This window comes from Anabas testudineus, chromosome 17, assembly GCF_900324465.2.
Source record: "Anabas testudineus chromosome 17, fAnaTes1.2, whole genome shotgun sequence".
In the NCBI taxonomy this organism is placed as follows: Eukaryota; Metazoa; Chordata; class Actinopteri; order Anabantiformes; family Anabantidae; genus Anabas; species Anabas testudineus.
The window spans coordinates 11,465,663-11,477,151 of record NC_046626.1 but is presented as its reverse complement, the minus strand read 5'-3'; the positions used below and the strand labels follow the sequence as shown (position 1 = coordinate 11,477,151).

General features: G+C 37.9%; 1 protein-coding gene across 1 annotated transcript in view; it reads left to right on the top strand.

Annotated features, from left to right (window-relative positions):
• Nucleotides 1-1,568: 1,568 nt before the first annotated feature.
• The window catches only part of tnr (tenascin R (restrictin, janusin)), a 143,167-nt gene continuing 133,246 nt past the window's right edge, over nt 1,569-11,489 (top strand). The window contains exon 1 of the mRNA XM_026373752.2: nt 1,569-1,835. The gene's annotated coding sequence lies outside the window, so the exon portion shown is untranslated. The remainder of the gene's footprint in view (nt 1,836-11,489) is intronic.

Sequence of the window (11,489 nt, the reverse complement as noted above, 5' to 3'; positions counted from 1 at the left end):
TTGCTGTGGTGCATTCAGGTATTCCAGTAAGACACGAGATTGTGACAGTACGGCAGCATATTATGGTATAATACCAAGTTAAAGAGATTCAGTCATAATTCATTTTATTATTTGGCACATGTGACATGTCATCCATGACATGAGCAGCCCGGAAAAGACGCTTCACTTCGCACTTTAACCCTAAATCAGCTTTTTTTTATTGAAATAGTTGGAATAAAACTATTTTGGCGTTAATTGTATTATTCGTTATCGTGTTTTTTTTTTTTTATAAAACGTTGGTGTTTCAAGATGTTCCCTTTGTGTCTGGTGAGTTTCCATAACATATATTCGTTAAGTAGCTGAGTTAATTAACGTTAGCATCCAATTGGTGCGTGTTTGACAGCGAGGCTGTTACTAATGGATGCCTACCTAGTGGTGTTAGCGCATAAGCTAACAGCTAGCATTCAGCTTCTGTGTTGTCACATGCTGCATTTTCTCACTGAAAATGTGTTGTGTGCAATCTTCATGATAGCTTATTGTTAGTTTAACAGTTTTGTTATTAGTTGGAGTAGGTTTTGCAGATTCAACTTCATCATTACTGACTCAGGATTTGTTTTATAAATAAAATAATTCTATTCTTATTTTATTAAAATGCCACAGCTTTGTCACATCATTGTCTGAAGCCGACTCTGATTTACCAACAATCACTCTTTGTTTTCTTTATTGTTTGGTATTAAAACATTTGATAAAAAGTGTAAAATATTGTTAAAACTGTCATGCAACACATTCAGCTTCCTGTTATATATTACAAAGAAAATTTCATACATTATTGAGAAGCTGCAGCCAGAACCTGCACTTACATTTATCAAAGTGGATGCAGATTAATGTAATTTATAAGGCATATGCACAATTTAACAAGCCAAAATTCCAAACTGCAAAGACTTTTGTGTGTCACATGACTGAAAATGAAATATCTTTGGCTTCTTGACGAGCTTTTTTAATAAATCACCTTGAGTATTGGTAAAATGTGACACATTTTTGTTAGTTTCTAAACTAAACAAAGAAACGATTGTTTTAAAAAACAAGGAGTTCATTAAGATGAGAGAAGCTGATAATGAAAATAATAGATGCAGCACTAGTCACTTGTATTTCTGCACATATTTTAACAAATAGTGTCTTTTTTTTCCCCCTTAGCTGATGTTGATGGGGCTAATTCAAGGCGCAGCTTCATGGTCTTTGTGAGTAAAATTTGGTTCTGACTCTTAGAGCAGCATGAAGAGAAGCCCGCCACTAGAGGCTGCACTAGCAAAGACACAGATACGTAGATCAATAATGAGAGAGAGAGAGAGAGAGAAATAGAGAGATAGAAAAGCCAGAGAAATCAGTGGAGAATCAGCAAAAATGACATAGTGAGGTAGCATGCAGTTCAGTTCAACAACAAAGAGTGAAGGGATAGGAGCATCGCACCAGCTGCCAACCTGAGAGAGAGAGGGAGAGAGAGAGAGAGAGGGAGTGAGCATCTCAGCTCAGTAGAGAAAGACGGAGAGAGAGGAACAACACTCAACTACGTTCCCTGTCCTCATATTTCCCTCTGCAGCTGTGTGAGGCAGAGTGAGTGGCGGAGAGGAGAGAGCACATCTAAGTCTCGTGGAAACAGCAGGACCGCGTACCACTTGACCAAGAGATCGATGCACTCACGCCAAGCCACACAGGAAGGGTGTGCGACCTGCAGGACGTCTGTGCACTGCCACAGAGGGAGAGACACTTGCCACAGGGACAGAGAGAGTGAAGAGAGCTAGAAAGAAGAAGATTATCCAGGGCCAATTTTAAAGCTTTCAGCTGGTCACAAAGAGCAGGTGAGTTGACTTGTGCCTGTGTGGAGTGTGTGAAGTGATGGTGGATGTTAGGCAGGTGCAGTCAGTTTGTGGCAGAGTGCCTGTGTGTGTTTGCCTGTGCACAGTTGTATATTTATTTGCCTGTGTGTTTTTTGTTGGTTTTCTCCTCATTAGTTTGTGCATCACTTTCAAGACAGTGTGCATTTATAGTCATCTAGCCAGGTGATTAACCAGGAAACCTCAGTATCAATCAAACCGTTATCATGCTGTGCAGAGAGGAACACTACAATAGCTGCTTAACGACCCCTTTTTGCCAGCTTGTGCATTCTTATGTGTGTGTGCATGTGTAGTTTAAGTGCAACTTAAAGTGTGTTGTAGAAGATATTTGTTATCGCAGATGAAATGCATCTGAATCACTGCCACTTGAGCAATTTAATAAAGTCATTACAGAAGTGTGCTTTCAAAAAATTAATTGAAGTGCTTGATGCCACTGCATGGTAATCTGTCAAGTGTCATGGAAAAGATGATAGCTTAAAGACAGTGGTTTATTGTTTAGATCAACAACGTCCTGTGTTAGTTAAAGGATTCTCTCTTATGAAATGTTACTGATGAGTGTAGCTAAACATTTTGTGAAACTGGTTTCAGCTCATATAACAGAAACAGAGTGATTGGGAGGAAAAATACATTTTTTATTACACTTTATAAAGTATACTTTGGTACTTTTAAACCTGTGTATCTCCGAGTAGACTGCAACTATAGTAGTGATACAGTATTCTTAAGAGATGTTCCAGTCTAATTGATTTATAAATGTTTGATGAAATAGTGAAATTGTGTCATTTGTTACTAATTGTTAAACAGTTTGAGCATGTTTGCATTGTATATCTAATTAACTGTCTCTTCTGTTTAGATAAATCAGTATATTTCACCTGTACTGGCATAATAGGCAACATAATGACATTTAAAATATGTGCACTATCTCTCTATGTATTTACATGCTGTGTCAGGTTTGGAAATACAGTGCCATGCTCGCTATGTTCCATCGTCCATCAGTATGTGTCTCTGTTTCTCTTTCAATCTCAGTTCCACTACCCCGTTCCCATAACATCCCCACCACCTGCCCTCTCCCTGCTTCCCTCTTTTCCATTTATGTCATCCTGTGAAGGTTATTGCCATATATCGATGGGTTTTAATTTGTCAAAGTCAGCCAGACATATTGTCCATGGTGACAGCAGGGAGGAATTCATTGTTAGGTATTAAATATATTTAAAGTGGTGATGATGTACAGTATAACATACTGAACCTGAGAGAAGAGAAAAATGAAAGCAGAAGGCAGTAACAGTAAAAAAGAGAAATACTAGCAAGGAGAAAACCACCAATTCAGTATCATTGTAAATAGAAGAGCTTAGCAGTTCATTTCTGCATTTTTCCATGACTGTGTGTATGTGTGTGCACACGTGTGCATAGGCTGCGAGTGGGGAAGCTTGAGGTTATCTTTCTTTGGATTCATCATATCTCGCACAGCGCTTGGCTCTGTCCCATGTGGATCCAGTGTCATTAAGCTGAGACACAGAATCTGAGAGATCACTTTCTCTCTCCGTCCTTCTTTCTCTTCATGAATACACCGGAATCTCTCTGTCTGTGGCTTTACCTCTTGCTGGCTATTTATCTTTATTACTCAGTCTGTCTTTCTTTATTACATATGCAGAACCACGCACAAAGAAGTAGGAGACATGGAACCTGCTGCTCATGAAACAAGGATCCCTAATTGAATATAGAATGAGAGTATGCAGAAATGTGATTGAAAGTCAAAAAAGCACAGATTACTTTCCTGTGGTTGCAATAATATATGTATAGCATTTCTAAAGTGAACTGTAAGAGATTTTAAGACATGGATGATTCCTCTAGGCCACTCTCACAGTGTAACTGTATACTGTACACCTTATAGTGGTGACTTCTTAATAACTAGGATGAATGCAGAATTATACAAGTATCCCTGCTGACACACTCCTGTTTGGATTGTTGCAATGCCGCCTAGATAAGATCCTATTGTAGTGGTTAAAATACAAATGCAAATTGTTGCTATAAATTGCTTCAGGAACAGGTGGTATTTGTTATATTTCTCTCACATTTTCACCTTGTCAGGATTATGTTCACTGTTTTATTCCTCTGTCTCCAAATCATTTACATTTATTTGACTGCCAATGGGCAGCTGAACAAGATTGTAATCGTCTGTGTGGTAATTAATAATTTACATAATACTTCATTCTGGGGAAATTTTATTTTCCTCTTCGCCAGTGTTAATTGTGTTAGCTAAGCTATGGCCATTAGTTATCATTAGGGAGGCGGTTAAATGCGAATGTATCCAGCTCTGATTAGCGACTACATCATCCATCAGATACTGCACAGATTTAAACACAGTGGGAGAAAAGAAAGTGCAGGAAAAGAGCGGCAATATTTACCTGTTTGTTCTTCTTCTAGTGGTAAAATAAACACATTTCCATCACATAACACAGTTTCTTTCCTTGTTTGCTAATTACACACACAAGCACTGTCATAGTTCTGATAGAGACAATTCTCATAACTGTTTAGTGAGTTGGTTTCATCTTGACTGAAAAATGTAGTCTTCTTACACACTATTAGTTTAGTATTTAAAAGTCTAAAGAAAAAGTAATTTTTTCTGTACTTCTGCTGGTGGTTCATCTTTTCAAGAAGCTGCCTTCTGTGCTGTCACCTCTGTCTGTGTGATGAATCCCGAGTAGACTACTGTGATTATCTTTTCAAGGCAGATGAACCAGATATCAACATTTGTCTGAACAAATATTTGAACTTTGAGCTTACTTGCTTTATGCTGCCTTTGTACATTTTTATGTTTCTTTTATTCCCCCCCCCCCCCCCCCCCCTCCCCGCCGTCCGACCATGGGGTTATTTCATGCATGCAGTATTAAAATGTGCAATGTGTAGTCTGTACTAGATTTTTGTGGCCAAAAACATAGAATGTCCTGTATACTAACTATATTCATCACTTCTCCTGAAATACTAACTATGGAAATAATACACCCAATGTTACAGTACGAATTTGACAGTTTTCATTGTCATTATGGGAAACCTGTAAAGGTGACAGGACTTAAAGGCTATGTAGGAGCTAACTGAAATCTGACTTTATAATGTTTAACTTTTCTATTGTCTCTTCTATTATCTATTATCAAATGGGATTATTACTAATATATGTCATTATTGAATGGATTCTTAGTATTGGCATATTGATGGCACCATGGTTTATAGCAAAATTGGCATTATGGCACACTTTTCCTAACAGCATTTTAATGCTGATAGATGTCTTTGTTGGGTTTCATTTATTTTATGTGTTAAAATTGTTGCAGGTGACTTGGTAATAGTTCTTGTTAAAAGGTATTTGTATTGTGTATTTCTATTTAATGCTTAAAACCCAAACTGCAGACAATATCAACAACGAACAACACAGCTTTTTACTGTTGATATTTCAGCCACAAAGCACTTCATTAAGAGAAGACGAATGAATGTGCCAGTTATGCTGATCTTATCAAGTCTCTTGCCTGTCTGCCTGCCTTGGGTCTCACACAGTGCAGTATGTGTGGATCTCTTCTTTCATAAGGAAAAATAATAGATGAAGAAAAGCAATTGCAGTGTGACAGAAGGCCTGATAGAACAGCAAGTCGGCAGTATTTGCTGGTTGGGAAAGCCCGATCCAGTGAGATGTTGTAAATTTCACAGACGTAGCCCCCCACCGGTGTAGAGTGACAGTGCTGAGAGTGGGAAAAACAGGAATCGATGGCAGGCTGTCCAAGAAAGCAGCTCTCTGCGATATTCTGGACCACTGACGAAGGACATTTGTATTTTCAAACAGTTTGATTCTGTCTGATTTTAACACCCTATTGATCGTGCTCTAAAAGTGGTCGGAAGTGCTTAAAAAAGATGTGGACTGTATATCACAAATGATTTGCAGTTGCAGGACAGGAGCTTGGATTGGCTTTTAAGTCTTGTGGGAGCTTTGTTTTACTGTGTGTTAACCAGCGAGTGTAGAGGGGGGAAAATGACAAAGCGCATCATAAAATGCGGGGAAAAATGTGGACTGCCATCTTGAAATATTGTTTGCAAGATAGGAGAGCTTTACTGCTGTTTGAGTGAACTGGAGATCTTTTTCTTCTCCTTTCCATCCTGTACTTGTAAGACCAATATCACACATGGGCTGACATCGTCTAACTGATCTAAGCCTCTGATTTATATCATGTTTTCGAGTGCGCTAAAGACATATCCACCTCAGTCTTTATTCCAATTCTTGAAATCACCAACATCTAAATTGCTTCTTATGCCACTGTGCTTCAGACCAAATCCAAAGAGTTCAGAGTTCATTTCAGTGTTCTTGTTGGGTAGGTATTGCCATTTCCAGGATCCTTGGCATCTGGTGTTGCATTAAGAAGTGCCTTCTGCAGCCAGCATGTGCTACATCTTTTTTACAAGCTCCCGCCCTATGAATCTTGTGGGGATATGCTTGAGAGGTTTTATTTTTATACCCCATCTTCCAATCCTCTGCAGCATTTAGAGAAGCTGGGCAGGCCATGTTAATGATCCTCATTAGCCAAGGAGCTTGAATCCAAGCTGGAATTCTTCCACTTAAAATGCTCCTTAACATTTGATGGTGTTCTGCCATTCTCCATCTTTCTCAGTGTCTCTGTCTCAATTTCTGTCTGCACCTCCTTCTTTTTGAAACCACTAATCTTCTTTTCCCCTCTTTTATCTCCTTCTTTCTCTTATGCTTTCACCTCCTTCTCCTCCAGTGTCTGCACTGGGAAATAGTCTGTAAAAGTCTTCCACATTTTTTCAAGATATTTACTGCACAGTGCAAGTCCCTTGGCACTGATGTGTTCCTGTGTGTTTGAATGGATGCATGTGTGTGTGATTCTGAATGTGTTCATTGCTGCTTGCATTTCCTGCGAGAAGGAAGTGTTCCAGATGACCTCTCATACTAGTTGCTTTTTCACCCCTGCTGTGAAGTAAAAAGCTTAAAGTTCAGGCGTGAGCCCCCTCCAGGCAGCCTGTGAAGGATGTTCAGATATACAAACATGTTGGCTCAAGAGACACCTTTAGCTGAAGGGTAAATATGCTCTGCTCTGTTTATACAACTGTGCTGCACTGAGAAGCAGACGTTGTTTGATACCTATTTGACTGGGGATTATCTGAACTTGTGCAGTCCAGGCTGCTACACTGCATCGTTTTGATACTTATCTAAATGTTCTCTCTTTATGTAACCTTTATTTAGGAATGGAAGTCACATTGCACACTGAGGGAGAAAAATGTCCCTAAAATGTGCCCTGAATACATGAATTATCTGGATGTACAGGTTCACTGTGTTCTCTTTAAATGTGTCTAATTTGCATTTTTGTGGAAGTTTTTAATTGCGATATCTCATTGATGGAGGAAAAGGTTAGGGAATCACAAGTCTGCAAGTCTTTTTGTTTAGTAAGGGATGCTGTCTGAACTGAGTAACTTGCAAAGCTGTTTAAACTTGACATTTGAGACATTTTTGGAACAAATCTAGTTTTACTGAAGACCCTAAACTGATAAAGTAGTAAAGTCTGCTCAGTATATATGTACTATAAGTTAAGTGGACAGAAGTGTATAAAAATATCTTCCAAAGTTTAGAACCTGGCATTTTCATTTCTACTGTGTTTGGGTAAGGCAAAGGCTGGAGAGAGCAAAGATGTCTTTTTGATGTTTCAAAAACATCATCCAATGTCAGAGTGGAGAAAGAAAAAAGAGAACATAGTGTGGAAAGCCTGGAGGCCAAAGCTGTTTTTAAATCTTTTGGAGGAAGTCCAACTCAAGTCTCAAAGTCATTCAAGTCATGTTCAAGCCTCAAGTCTTGTCAAATAAAGTTAAGCCTTCACAAGCAAATTGTAAATCAGGTGCAAGACGTGGCTCTCTGAATCACTAAAATACATTAGTTTTTTTTCCTTTAAAAACAATAGCTGAGTTAAAAAGAAAGTTAATTCTTGAACTTGGAGAAGTTTGGCATCAAAATGTGAACTGAAAGTTTTCTTGTTTGCTTCTGTTTTGCCTAGCTCCACAAAGATTTTAAGTAAAGACCTTCTTGCAAAATTTATTAATATTTTTTTCCCTACAGGCAACAAAAGGTCCCTTTACTGCATGAGCCAAATAGATAGACTTTCTTTTATTTTGCGGGAATAGAAACCAAATAAACTTTGGTTTATAAATCAGTTTAATTTTGTTGTTTAAAACTCCTAAGTAAAGTAACATGGCATTCAAATCTGACTTGAGTCTTGTGTGTTCTTGTGGCTGATTTCATTATGGGTGATTGGCTTTTGGCGAATTAAACAAGTCCTCATAAATGAAACAAGGTCGGTGGCACAGTTGGCACAGGTATTACAGTAGCCTTAGTAAAATAAACCAAATAAATAATAATGTGATTGCAAGCTCACTAAGCCGTAAGCTTACTGTCTGCATTCTTCCTGTTGTGTGCAAGTAAGTTTCTCGACATTCTCTGGTAAATGCAGTCTTCTCGTTTATGTAGCAGCCTTAGAAAAACTGCACACTGATGACCTTGAATTTGCTCAATTACACTGGTATTCAAAGGTACTGTTTAGGGTAGTGGTTGTTGTTTTGCTTCCACCATGCAAGTTGGCAAGAATGGACCTTTGACCATTTCCATTCATGCTAGTTGTGCTGCCATGTTAGGCCAGTTTCTAATGTCAAATTTAGCACTTAGCTTTTGTCTTTGTCTTGTCGTGGTTTTAAAGTGTTTGCATGTTCACTGCAGTGAGTGAGATAGATCCCTAACTGAGATAGAGCCTATGTATTTCCACATCTTTACAGCACAATTACAGTTAAACTATTACCAATATCTTACATTTAGTTGAACAAAAAATAATATCTGAATATCATAATTCAAAACTAAATACCTTTCCAGCAAACAAATATCCCGATATCTTAATATGTGAGTCCAGCCCTAGTTGATACATTGATGACATTTTTGTGTTGCAATATATTGAATTTCAATAAACTTTCAAATACGTTCGAAGACAGTTTTTGCCAAGTTGTTTGTGCTATGTCATCATCTCACTGTGGGTTTTTGGCAGGACTTGCCTTGAGCACAAGTAAAGTCATGAAATGCATATTTCCAAGTTAAGTACACAGGCAGTTTTATCTGATCAATCCATTCAGTAGATTTTCATAATGTGTTGCTGTCTGACTTTTATAGCCCATTTCCACACCTCCTGACAACACAGCTATGTAGCAGTTTTGTATTTCAGTTTAATTTTGGTAATAAAAAGGGGATATCTCTTGGCAGCTTTCCCTCTCTCTTCAGAATACGGACTAATTTGACTGTGAAAAAACACTCAATGAAACATGGCTACCACAATCCAAGCAAACCAGCACCTTCACACACTAGTTAATTGCACATGTGATTAAGAACTAAGACAGCTCTTTGAGTCTGTGAACTTTCCATCTGTCTGCCATTTACTAGAATGTTGTCATTAACTTAATATGTTCTTAGCTCATACAAAAAGTCATTCTCATTCCTAGCACACTGAGCAATTATAAATGCTCCAGTTGTCCCATTTGCATAGTTCCATAGAATATGCATTCTGATAGATTAGATTTTCCACTTAATATGCATAACAGAGCAGTTACGGGTTGGTTTGCACAAGATATACCTAATAATTGGCTCGACTGAGCAACACTGATTTTTGCTTAATGCCACAGGCCATGGATACAGATATATTAATCATTATCTCTGCATTGTAACAATAAAACTATCTGAACTCAGTGCATACACACAGACCCAGCAAAGGCCAAACTAGTGAAACAACAGTCCCATCAAGCAGTATGCTGTGTACAGGTATGTGGAGGATGTTTGTAATGTTTAGTGCAGTTATGTTATGGGCTTTGTTGATAATAAAATAACATTCCCGTGTGCGGATGAGTTCTCACCTTGGTCTTGAGTTTCTAGAAGATTTTTTAAATAGAAATTCTATTAAATTCAAGAGAATCCAGTAATCCCACTTGAGAAATCACTGGGTGAATGTGGAGAGGACAAAACCCCTTTAATAGAAGAAACCTTCAGTAGAACCAGGCTCAAGGCGGGTGGTCATCTGGTTGGGGAAGGTGGAGAATAACGAGCAACAGACAGGACACGATCAGGGAGAATGCCAGCAGCTTCCTGGTGCAACCAGTCAGTAGGACCATTCACATGTTAAGTATTTTCAATGAAATGTAACCACCACAGCTTAAATTACTGATGTTATTAGGGAATATTATTATTAAACATCTGAAAGACTGACTCAAGTAGAGGGGATGACCATGAGGTAGCTGAGGTCAATAAAACAAAAAAGTATGTAGATGTAAAGTGGGCACCTTGAAGCTAATGAGATGTTGATTCTGTTGAATATTAATGTAAATACATAAATCACCCTATCATCAATGATTTTAAGGTTGTTTTCTTTATTCCTGGGCTAGAAAGTAGAAGATGAAAATCCTAGGGGAAACGGTGAACTGTGTTGTATTTTTAGATAAGAGAATTTTATATTCCACAATGTGGAATCTAACATTTTTCATGACATTAATCAGTGCAGCATCAATGCAGGTCTACACAAGAACACATTATGTATTCTGTTTGTTGTTTTGTTGCTCAACCAACCTAAATGATATTACCCCGCTACAGACTTTTCATTGATTTCTCCCCACCAGTATTTATCCCTTTTGAGAGTGTTGAGACATTTTTCAACCTACTTTCATGGGTCTTTATCACACGTGTCAAAGCTAACATGTGAAAGCCAATAATGTGCCCTAGGGGCTATGGAACTGTTAATGCATGATACGCGACTTGGATTCAGTGTTCTTTGCACGCCACGCTGTTTGTTGTGTCTGCGCCATGTTTTGTCATCAGATTTGTGGCACTATATGTTGATTTGCTTTCTTGTTTAGAGTTTGATAAGAGAGAAATACTGTTCTTTTTCAATACTTAACATTAGCGATTATAGATAAAAGTGATAAAAGTACACGTTGTTACATTTCTGCTATGGACTGAATATAAAAACAATATATAATCTACACATTTATAATTGGTGATTTTTTTTTTTCTTAATTCAGGAAGGTTTGGCTTGCTGTTTTCTCTGCTTCCAGGCTTTATTCTAAGCTAAGTTAAGCAAGTCACCTCCTGGCTGGAGCCAGATTCTGTACTTAATCCTACTTCAAGCGATTCTTGCAGTTTGGTTCTTTGCTAAGAGCATTTTTGGGGGGTTGATATGTTTCTCCAGTTTGGAATGAATTCCTTTTTTCTTTCTGTCTAAAAATATAGAATTAGACCATCAATGAAATAGGAGCCAAGTTTTTTACTGCTTCCCTGTGAGGTAAGCTGAGTCTTGGTTAGAGTGTGTGTGTGTGTTATTTGTAGTTATAGGCACATTTGTAGACATGTTTTCACATATAAAAATATTTGTGGATTTCTAATATGTCACAAGGAACTAACTAATTTATGTTTGTACACTTACCTGAAGGTGAATAGCTGTGGACAGAACAGCTACAATACAAAGGTAGTTTTTCAGTTATCTCTACACCTCTGGAACAATTAAATTGTTGTACTCGTAATTATTGTGGTGGTATTTGAACATTAACTGT